At 41.9% G+C, this 8,110-nt stretch overlaps 1 protein-coding gene across 1 annotated transcript in view; it reads left to right on the top strand.

The window, feature by feature from the left end:
• Positions 1 to 1,831: 1,831 nt before the first annotated feature.
• The window catches only part of sema3b (sema domain, immunoglobulin domain (Ig), short basic domain, secreted, (semaphorin) 3B), an 80,593-nt gene continuing 74,314 nt past the window's right edge, over positions 1,832 to 8,110 (top strand). Inside the window, exon 1 of the mRNA XM_030423472.1 lies at positions 1,832 to 2,433. The gene's annotated coding sequence lies outside the window, so the exon portion shown is untranslated. The remainder of the gene's footprint in view (positions 2,434 to 8,110) is intronic.

Genomic DNA, 8,110 nt, shown 5'->3' with positions numbered 1-8,110 from the left:
AACCTATTCTATTAGGACCCCCAAATAAAACTACGACCCTGCAAATTAGCATAATATGACCTCTTAAATTGCATTAATGTTTGGCCTAGAGTTTAACTTGGTGAACTTTGACAAAGAAATTCAAATTGTTGACCATTAGAAAGGCATCTTGAGAGTGCTGACCTTTGACATGACGTAAAGCCAGATAGTTCAAAATGGACAGTCGCTATTAAATTTGCTGAACTTCGATTTGTCCTCCATCAGAGTGAGAACTGCTCCTTAACAGTGCAGCTGAAGGTACGAATACATCTTTACAATACATTTTCTGAACCCTTTTTTGTGGGAATGGGCTAAACTAACACGATTGCTAATTTTAATTGCTGTTTAGGGGACATAGACACAACAGCCTAAAATTCCACGTCTGACTTCAAAATCTGCATCGGTAGATGAATCTACATTACCTAAGACGATTGTGATTCATTTAAAGGCATGCAAACAAGCCAGGGAGGTTTTACCTCTATACCAAAATAAGAATTGGTGCAGCCAGACTCCACCTATCAGAGGTCTGGCTATGCAAGACTATGGAATTGATGGATGGCATTTCAGCCTCATACAACAAGGAATAATATCTGTATTGTACAATTTATGTCCAGTACCACCAATGAGTACCAAAGCAAGAAGTATCCCTACATGTAGCAAGGGACAGTCGGGGTCGTGGACAGGCTGTAGCGTGTGACTTTAATGTCTACAGACTGGAGTTTGTGTCTTATCACAGACAATTGATGTTTTCCTTCTCAACAACCTTAACCACAACCTTTCCCTGAACCTTAACATGAAGGTTTTGGGGTTTTTGAACTACTCTTAAGCAATTTGTTACTGTTGCTGAAACCTCACAGTACCATAACCACAATTTATGTGCAATAATCATTTCCTTGACATTAGCTATGCCATAAGAGCCACACAAATCATTAGTCTTGGTTGTGTTTCAGTATTTCCACTGTGACGGACAGAAATCGTGACACTGATGTATGGATGTCTTTTTCTTTTCTAGTGCCCTTGAGTAGCAGCTTATCTTTTTTTAGAAAAAAGACATTTTCAAGGTGTTACAGGAATCCACAAATGCCAAGGTGGTTCATTTCACTGATACTTTCTTAGGCAAACTTTTGAATTAGGAGGAAGGAAGACATTGGCTGTGTCACTGAACCCATCCAGGCTTTCTCGGAAAGGATTCAGAGAAGCATCTTTTCTTGCCTCAAGCTATTATTTCCTCCCCTTTTCATTTTAACAAAAGCAATTCTACAAAAGCCTCACCCAGAACCCTAATCATGCATCTGTTCTGCATCAGGTCTGCATGCAAGCAAAAAAAAACCAAAAAAACAAACAAGGATACCAGGGTTTGGGGCTTGATTATAATGAGCTGAACCTTGAAATCAATTTATACTGACACCAAACATGTCTTGAAGGGACAAAGAATAAGAGGACTGGCAACACTTTACGTGTTGAACAATGAACCGGCGGACGAGTTGACATTTTAAAGAATGTGTGAACTTTGTGAAGAAACTTCAAAGTGAAATCCAAGTGTTAAGTGCACCCTCATCCCAGTCACACTCTGATCCTTATCACCACTCGCTCAGCCAAAGAACTTGCCGGATCACCACAAAAGAAACACACAGACGCATGGACGAGCACTGAATACTCTCCGAGGGTAAAAGTATGTTCAATCATAACGCTGAGGAAAAGACACTGCGGCTGGGTGACACAGCGAGGGAGTGACTTTACCTCTGGACTGTGTGGCAGAGGGAGTGGCGCTGAAGGAAAGAGGAGGGTGTGAGTGTGTGTCCGAGTGTGTGTCAGAGTGTGTGTGTGTGACAGAGAGCTTTGCTTTCACGCCTTGCCGAGCAGTGAAAGAGTATCTGTCACAGAGAAACAAGCCAAAAGACAGAGCGTAAAAAAAAAAGTTAGGTAAAAGGAGAGAGAGAGGAAAGAGGAGAAGAGATAGAGAGAAAGAGTTGGCTGAAAGCAGCTTCTGTCCTCCGTCCCACCCCCTCACTGTCTTCCCCTCCTCTCTGCCCGGCCGGGAAGGAGAGGAAAAAGAAAAGGAGTGCAGAGAGAGAGAGAGAGAGAGGGAGCTCAACCACGCTTGCTCTTTAGCGCAGGACTCAGGAATTCCAGGACCTTTGGAGTTGTGCGTGCACACACACACACACATACACACAGACACACACAAACAACACACTTTACACACACAATCTGCTTCTCTGGTGGTGATACAGGACTCAGACAGGGAGTATAAGAAAGAAAGAAAGAAAGAAAGAGAGAGACAATTAGAGAATAGCCTTTCCCAGCCCTTTTTCCTCTGGACTATTTGACCGTGATGGCACCTGCCGAGGGGAAAGTGACGAGGAGGGGCTGAGGACCGGAACGGGACGCAGGCGGAGGAAGCTGCTGATGAAGGTGAGATTTTGATATTCTGATTCTGAATCTCTCCGGCGTGTGTCTTTGTCTTTCCTGCCAGGATATGTGTCCATGTTATTCAACATTTATTCAAGGATATAATTTAGGAGGAAGTTTTTCTGTGTGATTGCTGGGTAAAAAAAATTGTTGGGTAAAATCTGAGTTCAGTCATTTATTTAACTTTTAACAGTTATAATGATAAAAAGTGGAATGATCTCAGTTTCTTGAAGTAAAAAAGTGAAGCTGGGGAAAATCCCTGTGTAGGTGTTTGTGTTGGAAGTGTGCAGCTCTGAATGTGTGTCAACCGGGCTGTGTTTATCATTAAGGGTGATTTCCTTCAGTAACATAATAGCCCGGCTGCCGGACGGAATGAGTTCTGGAGCGGGAGCATGTTCAAGTGCAAACATTCTGTGGGTCTGTTAATTGGATCTGATCAGCGGGCGATCCATCTGAGCAACAAATCCGGACAGGAGGAAGAGTTTGTGTGCATGCGGGAGAGCGTCTGTCGTGGATGTTCAATTTCCTGATGGTGCACCAGTGGAAGTGGGGGATTTAGAGGGAATTATTATTGCTTTTGCAGAGAATCGCTCTTTTTTCCAGGTTGGCATTGAAAAGTTTTTGCCTCGGAGAACGTGACATAAATGTTATAGCTTTGAAATGTGGCCAGCTTTTTGTGTTCAAACCATGAAGCATTATAGGTATTTAATGAATAAAGAACCCTTTGGACATACAGAAGATTCGAAGTCTTTGGTCCTCTTACACCTGCGGTTATTGTGCGCCTCCTCCCTCCACCCTCCATCCCGCCACACTCTGCCACTTTTGTTCTCTAATCTCATTTACTTCTGCCTTTTTTTTTTTTCCTGCAGGTTTTCTCTCAAATCCCACAACTAATGACAGAGGCTTATCCCATGCCACTCTGCCTCGCTCTCATCCTCTCTCCCACCCCTCTCTTTTCTCTCCCTCATCCTCTTTATGACAATTCACCGGCCTTTATAAAGCCCCACGTATACATTATCTTCTCTTTTGTAGCATCAGCATCTTTGTGTGTGTTGAGTGGGTGTGTGCGCGTTTTTCAGGCTCACAGGTGTGCAATTTGTCTGTCGTCTCACCTATTCAGTCCTTTAAATCCCGGGTCTCGCTTGGTCTTTTATAACCCCTCCACCCCAAACCCACCTTAACCTGCACAGTAACCCTGCCATTACCATACCACTGAACAGCACCTTATCCCTTCATTTGCCTTTGAAGTGAGGTGTGTTCTGGGTGCAGGGGACGGTCCAACAAGGCGTTACATGATAGTTATTTTGTCTTAATAATAATGTGACCATACACATGCACGTTTGTACGTTTAATGTTTCTACTTTAAAGGGAAACTCCGGCATTTTTTGCCACATCGGATGCTGTTTGCAGGTCTTGTGTGTGAAATCTGATAAGTCGAATGATGTCTCTTAAGCCAAGTTTGAAAAGCGAACTTAACATCTCCGGATGTGGGTTACAAAGGCCACATTAGCCAGTACTTGCACCCAAATCTTCATAGGCCCAGTTGCTGGTGGGTAGGTTTCGGCACCTGTTTTTGACAAGGAAGAAGAACGTGTGTCATATAAAAGATAAATCTCTGGTTTTATTGCATTAACTTTGATCCTCGAGTCCAAAAGCACTATCCGAGGGCAATGTTCAATCCGTGGAGCTCTCTTCTCAGACTGTGTTACATTATTTGGGCTATTTTTTGATGCAGAACAAAGAAGAAATGTGTGCTCAGTTCCAACAAAATCAGCATTTTAGCTCGCAAAAAAAGCTAACTGGTGAGCCGCCACATTGGGGGCAGATCACGATCACTTGGGTGCACCATGCTGCTTTGTCCAAAACCCGCTTTTCCAGCGACTGCATTTGTCGTATCCTGGAAAGCTAGCACATTTTAATGACTTTATAAACATTTTATGAACTCCCACTTAGCCAGAAAACTAGCTATTTATCACAAGCAGTGACATGATTCTTCCTTTCAGAGCAGTTCCGCCTCTGAGAAAAAGGTTTTTAATGATTGAAAATTCAGTCTGCGTCTGTGTTTGCACCACACTTGAGAAACAGATATTGTTGTTGTGTGCAAGCCCATATGCAGCACTGTAAGGAGACCTTTGTGTGAGGACCAAAGGTGAAACTTCCGGTCATGTCCAATAACTCCATCGTTCATCTTGGACGTTCTTGATCTTCTGCAGGCGTCACTCTTTGCATTGCATCGGTTGTTGCTGCTCATGCTAATCGCCCAGCTCTTCTTCTGTGAATTCCAAACACACTGCTGTGGATGCAAATTTAAACACACGTCCCTCCCTTTGCGTCAGAGGATCGTTCCCAGGACAGACACAGCGTGAACAGCATACGTATAATAGCTTGCACCACCTGGTCACATTCGCTCGCGTGTTCAATCATTTTACACCGGAGAGCAGCAAAGTGGACATTTATTTAACCCAACAGCTCCTGTGGGTTCAAGGTGGCGCCGCTGATTGCCTGGTGATGAATCAAGCGCCAAGGTAACTTCATGGTTAGGGTGTCTCTACACTGATCCACTGCCACACCTTGAAACCCATTAACCCCCATCTCAACCCTTCCTCTGCGGAAAAACCCATTAACCTTCCCATTAACCCTTTCCTCAGCCTGAAGTTTCTACCAGGTCAGCAGAAAGTGGGTGAAAAATGTGTAAAGAGAAAAACACAAGTGTGGTACGATGACTTATGTGTCTGCGGAAAACAGGATAAATCTTCTCTTGGACTGACAGTGTTTGTTCTGTCTGGATTGACTGCTTGCCTTTTCTTTCTCCATATGAAGCGGACAAAGTAATGGGATAAGCTACAGAGAACGGATGAGGTGAGAGGGAGAGACAGAGACCGGGCAGCGATGTCAGTTTTCCTTTGTTTGAAATATTTAATGAGTGCCTCTGCTCTCTTGAAATATTGACTTTTTCCCATATAGCCAGGGGGGACAGACGGGAGCGGAGGTTGTTCTCTCGTTCAAATAAAAAGCAAAAGGCTGTTAGCATCAAACTTTCATCAGTTTCCTTTTATTTATTTATTTTTTGTTTTCTTTTTCGATCCGTCTGATTAAAAAAAGACATGATACTTGCCCTTGATTTGGAAGTCGCTGCTAATGAGGGGGAAAATATGTGTTCTGTGTGTGTGTGTGTGTGTGTGTGAGTAGGAGAGCATTTGTGTGCCTCTGTAGATTTTCTGTGTGTGTCTCATGAATGTGATATAGACCTGCATATTGCTCAGCCTTGCTTCCAATTTTGCCCAGTGGCCACTTGTGGTATTACATTGAAAAAAGTCCCTAGCCCCGAAGAGCATTTTCTCCCCTCGAGCACTGTTTTACAGGAAATGTCTGTCAAACTGTTGACAGGACACTTCCAAATGCAAACAAGTTAATCTGTGAGTCTTTTTGAGCATGCATCTTTGATTCAAGGAGGTTTTGTGTTTGTAAAATGTCCCTCAAGCCAAGGAAAATGATTTAAAAGTCTGTGACATCATCACAATCACAGTCAATGGGCCAAGCGGGAACCTGCATATTCAGCTGGCCGCTAACCCAGGAAATAAACCTGAAGCTAGAAACATCTTTGGTGTATGTGGCAGTTCTAACTGTTCTAGCTGTTCTAACCGGACAGAATGGGCGCCACCTTTACAATTGTTATCTAGTTCTAATAAATCTATGGTCTGTCTGTGTATGATTTGTAAAATCCCAGTGTTGGCATTTTTGTATATGATCAGAACGTTAAGTTTTCCCCTTAGAGAAAATGTCAAATTTGAAAAGGAAAAAAATACCACATGTAAACTGGACATTATCAAATGACATATGACATATCACATATGACTGACATACATTTCACATATTAGATTACATATATTCATCTGTGATTTATTCTTCACAAGTGAATGACAATTTCCAGATGCGCATCAGATCGTGAAATTTGCTTCTTCACATGTGAATTTAAAATTTCTACACATTTTTCACATTCTATCGGCTATTTTCACATGTGAACTAAAATTTCAACATATTAAAGGAGGAAAAAGACACTTTCCACTTCACTTACGATTAAGTTTAATGACAACAACGTCATTGTGAACAACATGTGAAAGGAAAAGAAAATCCCATGTGAACTGATATTGTCAGTTGACATGGGAGTTTTCACAGGAAAGTTTTTAGGAAATGTACATTTTCACATACAGTATGAACCACTTTTGTTTGCATGTGATTAGCCTTTTTCCACACATGAACTAGAGCTCCCACATGTTTACATCCATATCATTAGTGCTGAAGGAAAGGGTAATTATTACAGATTCCAAAAATATCCTTCCATGTGAAAACAGTTTGCCTGCAGTCTAAAGGAAACTGGGTCCTTAAATGAGGAGGAATATTCTTTCTCATTTAATATTGGCAAAAACAAAAAAATAAAAGGCGAAAAAACACATGCTGAATATAATCTGGTCTTCCAAATGACAGAAAATAAATAAACGGTTAAACTACAGAACATATTGTTACGTAACAGAACAAAATGCTGCAAATAATATGAATCTGAATTGATCACAGGCTTTCTACTATTCAAAGAAATGTTATTACCCTACTTTCATAGCAGGTGTCATTAAAGCTTTCATGACACATTTTTACTTCAGTCAGATTATCAAGTTTCATCTAGAAATGTAGGAGATATTTGATAGCGTCCAGATTAAATGATATAATGTTCAAAAGGTGTCATGGATGGATGGATGGATGGATGGATGGATGGATGGATGACAAAAGAGTTGAACCTGAGGTCGGCAAAGACAGTCTACCTAATTCATCACCGTGTCAAAGAGGCCGGTGAAGGATGTGAGTCACTCTGTCTTAGATCAAAGAAGATAACACCTCCACTGATGTTCAAGCGCAACCTTTTAGGGCGGAGATGTCTTTAAAGATAATCTGTTAAATGAGGAAGCTGCATGTGAAATAAATCAGGGTGGCAGATTGTGTGAGAGAGCAACGAGGTAAAATAGGACACGTGTAAGGACAGGTGAAAGAGCAAAAGGTGGAACTTGGGCCCCTTAAACACTTCTTGGTAAAGATGCTGACATTTAAAACGTGGGAACACATGAAAAAGACAGATTTTAAGTTGTCATAAAAACACAGCAGGAGAGAAAAGGTGTTAAATGTTAAGGATCTGCATTGTCAACTGTTGAAATATCCCAAAAATTGAGGGAGATTTGGTGAGAAGCTCTCAGTAGGAAACTTCAGGATCATCTAAGGCTCCACAGAAGTGACGACCTCTAGAGACGGACTAAATTTAGCCTAATTGGTTTAATCTGATGATAGCAACTGATCCATCAGAGACCCAAAACATGGCAATGGGATCATTAGGATAACGTATGGGCGCAGATGTTGTAGATGGTGAATGATACGTGACCCCATGCCATTAGATAAAAGCTCTTCACCTCTACTGATGATGGCCTGAAGGAGAGGTTAGGCTGAGGACAGGGCGGTCAGTCTCAGTTCACTGTCAGTGGACCGCCCATACAGAGTGGATGGATGCTAGACAACTGGTTCACTGGTTTGTTGTTCCCTGAGCTACTTTGAAGGGTGTTCATGAACTCAAGCTAAACTTATAGTGTTTTCTAAATTAAAAAGAAATTAGAAAGTCATGATCAATGTCAAGTTAGTTATA

This window comes from Sparus aurata, chromosome 7, assembly GCF_900880675.1.
Source record: "Sparus aurata chromosome 7, fSpaAur1.1, whole genome shotgun sequence".
Classification (NCBI taxonomy): Eukaryota; Metazoa; Chordata; class Actinopteri; order Spariformes; family Sparidae; genus Sparus; species Sparus aurata.
Note: the sequence above shows the minus strand (reverse complement) of the source record. Positions and strands in the feature narration are given on the sequence as shown.